General features: G+C 44.4%; 1 protein-coding gene across 2 annotated transcripts in view; it reads left to right on the top strand.

Moving 5' to 3' along the window:
- Positions 1–263: 263 nt before the first annotated feature.
- The window catches only part of LOC126336242 (uncharacterized), a 224,274-nt gene continuing 211,149 nt past the window's right edge, over positions 264–13,388 (top strand). The window contains exon 1 of one of the 2 annotated variants that reach the window (XM_049999734.1): positions 264–679. The gene's annotated coding sequence lies outside the window, so the exon portion shown is untranslated. Of the gene's footprint in view, positions 684–13,388 lie in introns of both variants that reach the window. The other variant, XM_049999736.1, reaches the window with a different exon arrangement.

Below are 13,388 nucleotides of genomic sequence, written 5' to 3'. Positions count from 1 at the left end.
ACCTGATATTCGCCAGGTGACATGTGCCGTGATCGCATAAAAATCGACGTCGTCTACAGGAGTAATATTTTTTCTTGGCAGTGTTCTAACGTTTGACTGTTGTTTTGCAAGTTAAAGAGAAAACAGTTCACCTGAAACACCAAATATGTAAAGGTGGGGTGTAAAGCGTTTCAGTAAAGCACTCCTGGGAGTTCGCCTCACGACGCCATCCCCCCTCCTCCGCTTGGACCTGCGAATGACGAGGTGGGTTAAGCACCTCTGCCAGTGGTCTCCCAGCCGTCGGCGCCGTGCCGCTGCCTCCGCGTCGGGCAGGACGACGGTATCGGCCTCCGGAGGTCGTTAGTGTGTTGGCGGGCGTCGCCACGCCGGTTATCGCCCGCTGGCGGGACGCGCGCAGCAAACAGCCGCAGGCAGCTGTGGTGGGCGGCTCCGCGGGCAGTTTGGAGGACGCGCCCGTCAGCAGCTGCCCGGCAGGTGCGCCGCAGTGCAGCCTCTGCCGCCGCTGCCTGCACGCGCGGAACGGTACAGCACAGCACAGCGCGCGCGGTCCAGCTGCGACGCAAGCCCGGTGTCCGGAAGCGCCGAGGCCGACGGACACATCCCGGAAACTCACCTCTACGTACCTGCGAGCACGCCCTCCGTCAGAAGTTGCTTATTCCAGAGCATTTCGACCGGATCGGTGAGTAAGTTGCTTTGCAGAAATTACCGGCGCTCGTGTTCCGTAGTTTAACCGTAGACCGATTTAAAACAGTTGGCTTTTGACAGCTGGGCGACTCGATTGCTGCTGCCAGCAGTACACCAGTAGGAGCCTGGCACTGTCAGCCCCCTCTTTGTCACCACTCCCGCTGCGCAGAGCGTTGTCCTGCCAGTTCGTAGCGAGCCGTTGAAGAAGCAAATTTCTGTCAAGTTTAGTTCCGCGTACTTTACGATCTGCGATACAATTAGTTGGAGCAAGGGCATAACGGGTGGCACATAGACGACAGGCCATAAGTGGAAACAGAATATTTACCTGATTTTTGTAGAAGACAGAGATTTTAAATTTCATACGTCTCGAGAATGAGATTTTCACTCTGCGGCGGAGTGTGCGCCGATATGAAACTTCTTGGCAGATTAGAACTGTGTGTTGGACCGAGACTCGAACTCGAGACATTTGCCTTTCGCCGGCAACTGCTCTACCAACTGAGCTACCCAAGCACGACTCACGACCCGTCCTCACAGCTTTAATTCCGCCAGTACCTCGTCTCCCACCTTCCAAACTTCGCACAAACACTTCTACATACATTGCAGAACTAGCACTCCTCAAAGAAAGGGTAATGGCGGAATTAAACCAGTGAACACGGGTCGTGAGTCGTGCTTGGGTAGATCAGTTGGTGCCGGTACAGTAGGTCAGCGTATTCGGTCAGAGGATTAACTGCCGTCTGTAATTAAAAACTGAGTAAATGCATCATCGATGAACTTGAACAAGCGCCATGGTACGTCCGCCCCGAACAAATAGAACGAACTCTGGCGAACAAAATGAAGCCGGTACGGTAGCTCAGCGTGTTCGGTGAGAGGGCTGCTCGCCCTCTGTAATAAAATAACTGAGTAAAGGAATCAACGATGAAGTAGAATAGATGTCTTGTGACGTCCACCCAGACAAAACGAACGGAGCAATACCGGGAAAAAAATTGGTAGAGCACTTGCCCGCGAAAGGCAAGGGTCCCGAGTTCGAGTCTCGGTCCGGCACACAGTTTTAATCTGCCAGGAAGTGTCATACGTCTTACTACTTATATACTGACAAACATGCGATACAACACAGTTTTCCGAAACTTGTAAATATGAAACGAAATGCTATTCGTATTTTGGATAGATCAGTTGCTAAGCGACATATTTTGGTAATAAACAAAAAACAATGTTTCCGTATATTTCGAGATAAAATGCGTTAAGTTTAGCGCTGTTTCCAGCACGAGAAAAAAATTATTCTTATCGGAAATGTTAACGTCTCTCCGTCCCTAAGTAGGGCTAAGAACGGATTTCTAATAGGCTTAGAGACGCTGTTTGAGGCGTGATGTCACGAAGTGAGCGGCCCCTCCCGCCGGACGCTCCAGTCCTCCCTCGGGCATGGCTGTGTCTGTTGTAAGTCTAGGGCCCCATGACCACGGCAGTTTCGTCCCTTAGGAATTCATACACATCTCAACATTTGACATCTACACCAGGCGCGAATTTAGTACATTTTACGTGATTTACGTAGGAGAGGGGAGCTAAGGCGGCTACCTACGGACGTCGCAGCTTTGGAACTCAAACGTCAGATGTCAAGTAATTAAAATCAGAGTGTAAGTACTGCTAGCAGGGACGAGGGCTATGGCCGCAGTCTCCGTGGGAGCCCGCTTTCGTAACAGACGAAAAAAAATGAGGAAGGGCAGAAAGGAAAGGGGAGAGGAAGAGCGAGGTGTGGGTCGAAGGAGAGACAGAATCATAAGAACGGATAGGATTGGAATAGGGAGAGGATGTACACAATCTGACCAACGTAATGTGGATTTGGCGACGTCACGAGAAGCGGAGCTGCCAGTATAAAAGGAGATGGAGAGCGTTGTGTTGTCAACGGAGGAGAAGTAATAGTAGATTGGTTCGGTCAGGGAAACTGCAATATCTTCGAACGTACACTAGTCGTTGGATGTCACCTGAGTAACAAATCCACCAGCGGTATTTGAACCCTTTTAAAGCCTGCTCCACTGTGAAGTGAAGTGGAGCGGAGACGTATAGACACCAATACCATAACTGAAAATCGTAATTTTTACCTGATTTTTGTAGATGATAGCGAATTTAAACTTCATACTCCTTACCGCTTAAATACTGACAAACCTGCGAACAACGTCGTTTTCTGAAGCTTGTAAATATCAAACGCAAAGCGATTCGCAGCATTCCAGCCAGCAAGTGTGTGTGTAGGGAGTTAAAAAGGAGTAGGATACAATGTCCGAGCAGCCCCTCAGGAGCCACAAACTTGTGCAGTCGGTGCTGGGCTACATTTGTGGCGGCGTGAAGCGTGGCTGCACTGGGCACCGTACGGTTGGAAACGACTGAGTCGGGTTCATGAATCGCGCTGTGCCCCGTGGCAATCCGATGGATGGGTCTGAGTCTGATCAGTGCCTGGACACTCTCACCTGCCATCATGTATAGCGCATACAGCGAATTACAGAGGAGGCTGTGTTAAAGTATGGGGGTGTTTCTCGTCCCCTTATTGCGCTCCAGAAATTTAAGGGTGGAAAGCTGTCAACGCATTTTACAAAGCTGTGCACTGCCTACAGTTAGGAGACGATATGACTTTATCAGCCTGGTAACGCCCCTGTCATAAAGCAGCATTTGTGAGTCAGTGTTTTGAGGACAATAACATTCCATAAACGGCCTACCTCGGCCAGGGTCCCGACGTGCACGCAATGAAACCGCTTCGCTCCAGACCCCAGCGTCTAATTCCGCAGTCTACTCTGGTTTCGGTTCTTAAGGAAAAATAAACTCCTTTTTCCGTAAAGACATTCAGACACTTCACTAACAATGTCCTTAGCAGAGTTCAAGCCGTCAAACAATTAAGAGTGTACACCTCCCTTATTAATGTACACTAATCGTCACAAGTAGAAGCAACTTCGGCTGTGCCCCAGTGACCATCCTGTACGTATTGTATATTAACCAACTTGCTGACAATATTCACAGTAAAACGAGGCTTTTTGCACGTGATCCAGTTATCTATAATGAACTACTATCTGAAAGAAGCTCCATAAATACACTACTGGCCATTAAAATTGATTCACCACGAAGATGACGTGCTACAGACGCGAAATTTAACCGACACGAAGATATGCAAATGATTAGCTTTTCGGAACATTCACATAAGGTTGGCACCGGTGGCGACATCTACAATGTGCTGACATGAGGAAAGTTTCCAACCGATTTCTCATACACAAACAGCAGTTGACCAGCGTTGCCTGGTGAAACGTTGTTGTGATGCCTCGTGTAAGGAGGAGAAATGCGTACCATCACATTTCCGACTTTGATAAAGGTCGGATTGTAGACTATTGCGAATGCGGTATATCGTTTTGCGACATTGCTGCTCGCGTTGGTCGAGATCCAATGACTGTTAGCAGAATATGGAATCGGTGGGTTCAGCAGGGTAATACGGAACACCGTGCTGGATCCCAACGGCCTCGTATCACTAGCAGTCGACATGAGAGGCATCTTCTCTACATGGCTGTAACGGAACGTGCAGCCACGTCTCGATCCCTGAGTAAACAGATGGGGATGTTTCCAAGACAACAACCATCTGCACGAGCAGCATGGACTATCAACTCGGAGACCATGGCTGCGGTAACCCTTGACGCTGCATCACAGACAGGAGCGCCTGCGATGGTGTACTCAACGACCAGCCTGTGTGCACGAATGGCAGAACGTCATTTTCTCGGATTAATCCAGCTTCTGTTTACAGCAGCATGATGGTCTCACCCGTATTTGGCTACATCGCGGTGAACGCACATTGGAAGCGTATATTCGTCATCGCCATACTGGCGTATCAGCCGGCGTGATGGTATGGGGTGCCATTGGTTACACGTCTCGGTCACCTCTTGTTCGCACTGACGGAACTTTGAACAGTGGACGTTACATTTCAGATGTGTTACGACCGGTGGCTCTACCCTTCATTCGATCCCTGCGAAACCCTACATTTCAGCAGGATAATGCACGACTGCATGTTGCATGTCCTGTGCGGGCTTTTCTGGATACAGAAAATGTTCGACTGCTGATCTGGCCAGCACATTCTCCAGATCTCTCACCAATTGAAAACGTCTGGTCAATGGTGGCCGAGCAACTGGCTCGTCACAATATCCCAGTCACTACTCTTGATGAACTGTGGTATCGTGTTGAAGCTGCATGGGCAGCTGTACCTGTACACGCCATCCAACCTCTGTTTGACTCAATGCCCAGGCGTATCAAGGCCGTTGTTATGGACAGAGGTGGTTGTCCTGGGTACTGATTTCTTAGGATCTATGCACCCAAGTTGCATGAAAATGTAATCACATGTCAGTTCCAGTGTGATATATTGCTCAATGAATACCAGTTTATCATCTGCATTTCTTCTTGGTGTAGCAATTTTAATGGCCAGTAGTGTATATATGTTGATGTAGTACCGCAGCTATTACAGTTGACCTACACACCGTTGGGTTCGTAGTCATTATGTTGTGGATGATCTATAAATATCTCTACACACAATCTTCTCGTGTGGTATCGCCACTATAGACGTATGCTGAATTCTGTTTTCTTTTTGCCACACTATTTTTTATTTTAAAATCATTGTACCTTGCCTCCGTTGATGCTATCATTTATTTTGTGTACCGTTTAACCAAGAAAGTGCGAGAAAGTAACATCGAAATTCCGGGATAGGAACGATACTGTCCCACCAAAATACGTATAAAAGTTCAGTATGGATCTCTTGGCTAAACTCGAGCCCGTAGTCCATTATCGATACATAGTTGCAGTTCTGAAATGGTTCATTCGTTTGAGTGCATCCCATCTTCCTGCAATCTATGACAAAGCCCGAGATTTAGAATGTCAGAGCAAATCTTTAAAGTTCGTTATCTTTTGACGTGACACGTGTTCCTCTCTCAACTTGTTGCACGTAGTTTGAATCATGACTTTACGTAATCCCTGGAGTAACAGTAGCCGCTCAGATAAGCAGTTCTACTCTAAAAATGTGACTGATGTAAAGCGAGATAACATCAGTGACGGGAAACACGTGCTTGGGTTCATTTACTTTCCCTGCTGATAACGGAAGAGGACATGATTCGTTTGCACTTGTGTGGCGTGCTGGTGGAAATGTCTCTTTACTGCTTCCCTAGAACCCGCTAACCAATGAAGGAATTTTTAAAAAGACGGTGAACTTTACAATCAGAGGTTGCCATTATCGCTAATACAAGTATCAGCATATTTCCTCGTACATTAGAAGTCCATTCTCCGCAGTCAGCCCATAATACAAGCGATTATTAGGCTTTTTTCTAATAATTAATGAAGTAGTCAATGTAAACCAATTTGCACATTATTTAATGCTTCTTGGACAACATTTTCCAATGTTTTAAAGAAATTCAGTCATCATTAAGCCCCCATCCGAGGAGTTAAAGTTGCTCTGTGCCCGTGATCCATTCCGTCAGCTTTAGAAATAGTGTATTTCAAGTTGACAGAGTGGATTGTAGGTGTTGTTGTTGTTGTGGTCTTCAGTCCTGAGACTGGTTTGATGCAGCTCTCCATGCTACTCTATCCTGTGCAAGCTTCTTCATCTCCCAGTACCTACTGCAGCCTACATCCTTCTGAATCTGTTTAGTGTATTCATATCTTGGTCTCCCTCTACGATTTTTACCCTCCACGTTGCCCTCCAGTACAAAATTGGTGATTCATTGATGCCTCAGGACATGTCCTACCAACCGATCCCTTCTTCTAGTCAAGTTGTGATACAAGCTCCTCTTCTCCCCAGTTCTATTCAATACCTCCTTCTCAGTTATGTGATCTACCCATCTGACCTTCAGCATTCTTCTGTCGCACCCCATTTCGAAAGCTTCTATTCTCTTCTTGTCTATTTATCGTCCAGGTATCACTTCCATATATGGCTACACTCCATACAAATACTTTCAGGAACGACTTCATAACACTTAAATCAATACTCGATATTAGCAAATTTCTCTTCATCAGAAACGCTTTCCTTGCGATTGCCAGTCTACATTTGATACCCTCTCTACTTCGACTATCGTCAGTTATTTTGCTCCCCAAATAGCAAAACTCCTTTACTACTTGTTGTGTACATAGTAGCGCGTAGTCAGCGCGCACTCTCCCTCTACAGCGCATCCCACTAAGCACAACAGCGCAGGCGCAGTGCTCGGCCATCTCCGCACTACGAGATGGCGCTGCCATAGAGATGGACCAAATTCTGCTTTTGCGATCCGCGTATTAATATATAACGCAGCCAATGAGATTGCTGCTAACGTAGAACCTTTTCTCTTTGCGGATCACGCTCGCGCAGTGATACATGAACGTGTGAGGTATTATAACGAGTGTACAGACCTCCGATTAGTCAGTCTGTATTAGTCTGAAATAGTCTGTACCAGTCTATAGTCAAGTTGCAGTATGTGCCTAATACGATTACCATATTCCTGTACATAGCTATGAAGATAAATGCATAGACACTTTTGTCAAGTATCAGAGATATATGTGAGAATAAGATTAACGTACTAATACCAAAGGAAGTTCAGATTGTCAGTTGTAAATAGCATCCAGAACCAAGTTAGTAATTTTTATGTTTGTTATTATATTTCCTGAAGAAGGGGAACAGCCTTTTCAGTAGTTGCAGGAGCAACCGTCTGGATGATTGACTGATCTGGCCTTGTAACAATAACCAAAACGACCTTGCTTTGCTAATACTGTGAACAGCTGAAAGCAAGGGGAAACTACAGCCATAATTTTACCCGAGGGCATTGAGCTTTACTGTATGATTAAATGATGATGGCGTCCTCTTGGGTAAAATATTCCGGAAGTAAAATAGTCCCCCATTTGGATCTCCGGGCGGGGACTACTCAGGAGGACGTCGTTATCAGGAGAAAGAAAACTGGCGTTCTATGGATCGGAGTGTGGAATGTCAGATCCCTTACTCGGGCAGGTAGATTAGAAAACTTAAAAAGGGAAATGGATAGGTTAAAGTTAGTTATAGTGGGAATTTGTGAAGTTCGGTGGCAGGAGGAACACGACTTTTGGTCAGGCGAATAGAGGCTTACAAATACAAAATCAAATAGGGGTAATGAAGGAGCCGGTTTAATAATGAATAAAAAAAATAGGAGTGCGGGTAAGCTACTACAAACAGCATAGTGAACACATTATTGTGGCCAAGGTAGACACGAAGCCCACACCTACTACAGTAGTACAAGTTTATATGCCAACTAGCTCTGCAGGTGACGAAGAAATTGAAGAAATGTATGATGAGATAAAAGAAATTATTCAGGTAGTGAAAGGAGACGAAAATTTAATAGTCATAGGTGACTGGAATTCAATAGTAGGAAAAGGGAGAGAAGGAAATGTAGTAGGTGAATATGGGTTAGTGCTAAGGAATGAAAGAGGAAGCCGTCTGGTAGAATTTTGCACAGAGCACAAATTAATCATAGCTAACACTTGGTTCAAGAATCATAAAAGAAGGTTGTACACATGGAAGAAGCCTGGAGATACTAGAAGGTTTCAGATAGACTATATAATGATAAGACAGAGATTTAGGAAGCAGGTTTTAAACTGTAAGACATTTCTAGGGGCAGATGTAGACTCTGTATCAACTGTAGATTAAAACTGAAGAAACTACGAAAAGGTGGGAATTTAAGGAAATGGGACCTGGGTAAACTGATTAAACCAGAGGTTGTACAGAGTTTTAGGGAGAACATAACGTAACAATTGACAGGAATGGGGGAAAGAATACAGTAGAAGAATAACGGGTAGCTTTGAGAGATGAAGTAGTGAAGGCAGCCGAGTATCAAAATGGAAAAAAGACGAGGGCTAGTAGAAATTCTTGGGTAACAGAAGAAATATTGAATTTAATTGATGAAAGGAGAAAATATAAAAATGCAGTAAATGAAGCAGCCATAAAGGAATACAAACGTCTCAAAATTGAGTTCGACAGGAAATGCAAAATAGCTAAGCAGGCATAGCTAGAGGATAAATGTAAGGATGTAGCGGCTTATCTCATTAGGGGTAAGATAGATACTGCCTACGGAAAAAAATAGACCTTTGGAGAAAAGAGAACCACTTGCATTAATAACAAGAGCTCAGATGGAAACCCAGTTCTAAGCAAAGAAGGGCAAGCAGAAAGGTGGAAGGAGTATATAGAGGGTCTATAAAAGGGCAATGTACTTGAGGACAATATTATGGAAATAGAAGACGATGTAGATAAAGATGAAATGGGAGATACGATACTGCGTAAAGAGTTTGACAGAGCACTGAAAGACCTAAGTCGAAACAAGGCCCCGGGAGTAGAAAACATTCCATTAGAACTACTGACAGCCTTGGGAGCCAGTCCTGACAAAACTCTACCATCTGGTGAGCAAGACGTATGAGACAGGCGAAATTCCCCAAACTTCGAGAAGAATATAATAATCCCAATCCCAAAGAATGCAGTTTTGACAGATGTGAAACTTACCGAACTATCAATTTAGTAAGTCACAGCTGCAAAATACTAAAGCAAATTCTTTACAGACGAATGGAAAACCTGGTAGAAGCCGACCTCGGGGAAGATCAGTGTGGATTCCGTAGAAATGTTGAAACACGTGAGGCAATACTAACCTTACGACTTATCTTAGAAGCTAGATTAAGGAAGAGCAAACATACATTTCTAGCATTTGTAGACTTAGAGAAAGCTTTTGGCAAAGTTGACTGGAATACTCTCTTTCAAAATCTGAAGGTGGCAGGGGTAAAATACAGGGAGTGAAAGGCTATTTACAATTTGTACAGAAACCAGATGGCAGTTATAGGAGTCGAGGGACATGAAAGGGAGAGAGACAGGGTTGTAGCCTCTCACCCATATTATTCAATCTGTATATTGAGCTAGCAGTGAATGAAACAAAAGAAAAATTCGAAGTAGGTATTAAAATCAATAGAGAAGAAATAAAACTTTGAGGTTCGCCGATGACATTGTAATTCTGTCAGAGACAGCAAAGGACTTGCAAGAGCAGTTGAATGGAATGGTCAGTGTCTTGAAAGGAGGGTATAAGATGAACATCAACAAAAGCAAAACGAGGATAATGGAATGTAGTCAAATTAAATCGGGTGATGCTGAGGGAATTAGATTAGGAAATGGGATACTTAAAGTATTAAAGGAGTTTTGCTATTTGGGGAGCAAAATAACTTATGATGGCCGAAGTACAGAGGATATAAAATGGAGACTGGCAATCGCATGTTAAGCGTTTCTGAGAAGAGAAAATTGTTAACGTCGAGTATGGATTTGCGTGTCAGGAAGTCGTTTCTGAAAGTATTTGTATGGAGTGTAGCCATGTATGGAAGTGAAACATGGACAATAACTAGTTTGGACAAGAAGAGAATAGAAGCTTTCGAAATGTGGTGCTACAGAAGAATGCTGAAAATTAGATGGGTAGATCATATAACTAATGAGAAGGTATTGAATAGGATTGGGGAGAAGAGAAGTTTGTGGCACAACTTGAGTAGAAGAAGGGATCGGTTGGTAGACATGTTTTGAGGCATCAAGGGATCACCAATTTAGTACTGGAGTGCAGCGTGGAGGGAAAAATCGTAGAAACCAAGAGATGAATACACTAAACAGATTCAGCAGGATGTAGGCTGCAGTAGGTACTGGGAGATGAAGAAGCTTGCACAGGACAGAGTGGCATGGAGAGCTGCATCAAACCAGTCTCAGAACTGAAGATCACAACAACAACAACATTATTTTAATAAATTTGTGTGAAAATTAATCAAGTTCTGTTTAAAGTTGGTCTCCGACCATCTGCTACTCTAAGCGTGCAAGTGGCACTTCTATCGTCTGACCTAACGGCAGAAGCCGGCCGTGGTGGTCTCGCGGTTCTAGGCGCGCAGTCCGGAACCGTGCGACTGCTACGGTCGCAGGTTCGAATCCTGCCTCGGGCATGGATGTGTGTGATGTCGTTAAGTTAGTTAGGTTTAAGTAGTTCTAAGTTCTAGGAGACTAATGACCACAGCAGTTGAGTCCCATAGTGCTCAGAGCCATTTGAACCTAACAGCAGAATATAAACACGCCACGATAAAACCAAGAGACATATTGCTGACTGTAGTGTCACCGCCAGACACCACACTTGCTAGGTGGTAGCCTTTAAATCGGCCGCGGTCCGGTAGTATATGTCGGACCGCGTGTCGCCACTATCAATGATTGCAGACCGAGCGCGCCACACGGCAGGTCTAGAGAGATTTCCTATCACTCGCCCTAGTTGTACAGCCGACTTCGTTAGCGATGGTTCACTGCCTACTTACGTTCTCATTTTCCGAGAAGATAGTTTAGTATAGCCTTCAGCTACGTCATTTGCTACGACCTAGCTGGGCGCCATTATCAGTTACTATTGATATTGTGAACTATATACCGTCAAGAGCGACGTTCAACATTAATGGATTAAAGTTAAGTATTCCACCAGCTACGTCCGTTGTTTCTAAATTCTAATTTCCTTGTCCTGTTCCAGACCTCACGCCAGCCTGCGTGAGCTAAATCGCGTCCCTTTCGGCCTCCTCTAGTAACACGGTGTTGGCTCTCGTGCCAACCACAACATTGACACTCGCCTATTTCGTTAGAACGACAAGTCAAAAAATCTGATGGTGTGTGTACTGAAGGTCTTACAGTGCGCACACCACACTACTTTAAGTGTCTAATTTCTAATTCCCTCAGCATCACCCGACTTAATTTTACTACATTCCATGATTGTCATTTTGCTTTTGTTGATGTTCATATTATACCCTCCTTCCATTCCGTTCAACTGCTCTTGCAACTCCTTTACAGTGTCTGACAGAATTACAATGTCGTCGGCGAACGTCAGAGTTATTATTTCTTCTCCATGGATTTTAATACCTACTTAGAACTTTTCTTTTGTTTCCCTTACCGCTACCTCAATATACAGATTGAATAGCATCGGGGATAGGCTACAACCCTGTCTCACTCCCTTCCCAACCACTGCTTCCCTTTCATGTCCCTTTCATGTCCCTTCTATCACTGCCATCTGGTTTCTGTAAAAATTGTAAATAGCCTTTCGCTCCCTGTATTATACCCCTGCCACCTTCAGATTTTGAAAGAGAGTATTCCAGTCAACTTTGCCAAAAGCTTTCTCTAAGTCTACAAATGCTAGAAACGTAGGTTTGCTCTCCCTTAATCTAGCTTCTAAGATAAGTCGTAAGGTTAGTATTGCCTCACGTGTTCCAACATTTCTACGGAATCCACATTGATCTTCCCCGAGGTCGGCTTCTACCGGGTTTTCCATTCGTCTGTAAAGAATTTGCTTTAGTATTTTGCAGCTGTGACTTACTAAATTGATAGTTCGGTAAGTTTCACATCTGTCAACACTGCATTCTTTGGGATTGGGATTATTATATTCTTCTCGAAGTCTGGGGAATTTCGCCTGTCTCATACATCTTGCTCACCAGACGGTAGAGTTTTGCCAGGACTGGCTCCCAAGGCTGTCAGTAGTTCTAATGGAATGTTTTCTACTCCCGGGGCCTTGTTTCGACTTAGGTCTTTCAGTGCTCTGTCAAACTCTTCACGCAGTATCGTATCTCCCATTTCATGTTAATCTACATCGTCTTCTATTTCCATAATATTGTCCTCAAGTACATTGCCCATTTATAGACCCTCTATATACTCCTTCCACCTTTCTGCTTGCCTTTCTTTGCTTAGAACTGGGTTTCCATCTGAGCTCTTGTTATTCATGCAAGTGGTTCTCTTTTCTCCAAAGGTCTCTTTTATTTTCCCGTAGGCAGTATCTATCTTACCCCTAATGAGATAAGCCGCTACATCCTTACATTTGTCCTCTAGCCATACCTGCTTAGCCATTTTGCACTTCCTGTCCAACTCAATTTTGAAACGTTTGTATTCCTTTATGGCTGCTTCATTTACTGCATTTTTATATTTTCTCCTTTCATCAATTAAATTCAATATTTCTTCTGTTACCCAAGGATTTCTACTAGCCCTCGTCTTTTTTCCTATTCGATACTCTGCTGCCTTCACTACTTCATCTCTCAAAGCTACCCGTTCTTCTTCTACTGTATTTCGTTCCCCCATTCCTGTCAATTGTCCCCTTATTCCCTCCCTGAAATTCTGTACAACCTCTGGTTCTTTCAGTTTATCCAGGTCCCATCTCCTTAAATTCCCACCTTTTCGTAGTTTCTTCAGTTGTAATCTACAGTACATAGCCAATAGATTGTGGCAGAGTCCACATCTGCCCCTGGAAATGTCTTACAATTTAAAACCTGGTTCCTAACTCTCTGTCTTACCATTACATAATCTATCTGAAACCTTCTAGTATCTCCAGGGTTCCTCCGTGCATGCAATCTTCTTTCATGATTCTTGAACCAAGTGTTAGCTATGATTAAGTTACGCTCTGTGCAAAATTCTACCTGGCAGCTTCCTCTTTCATTTCTTAGTCCTAATCCATATTCTCCTACTACGTTTCCTTCTCTTCCTTTTCCTACTGTTGAATTCCAGTCACTCATGACTATTAAATTTTCGTCTCCTTTCACTACCTGAATAATTTCTTTTACCTCACCTACATCTACATCTACATCTACATCCATACTCCGCAAGCCTCCTGACGGTGTGTGGCGGAGGGTACCCTGAGTACCTCTATCGGTTCTCCCTTCTATTCCAGTCTCGCATTGTACGT

The sequence above is a fragment of the Schistocerca gregaria genome, chromosome 2 (genome assembly GCF_023897955.1).
Source record: "Schistocerca gregaria isolate iqSchGreg1 chromosome 2, iqSchGreg1.2, whole genome shotgun sequence".
Lineage (NCBI taxonomy): Eukaryota > Metazoa > Arthropoda > Insecta > Orthoptera > Acrididae > Schistocerca > Schistocerca gregaria.
This window is presented reverse-complemented; position numbering and strand designations above follow the sequence as displayed.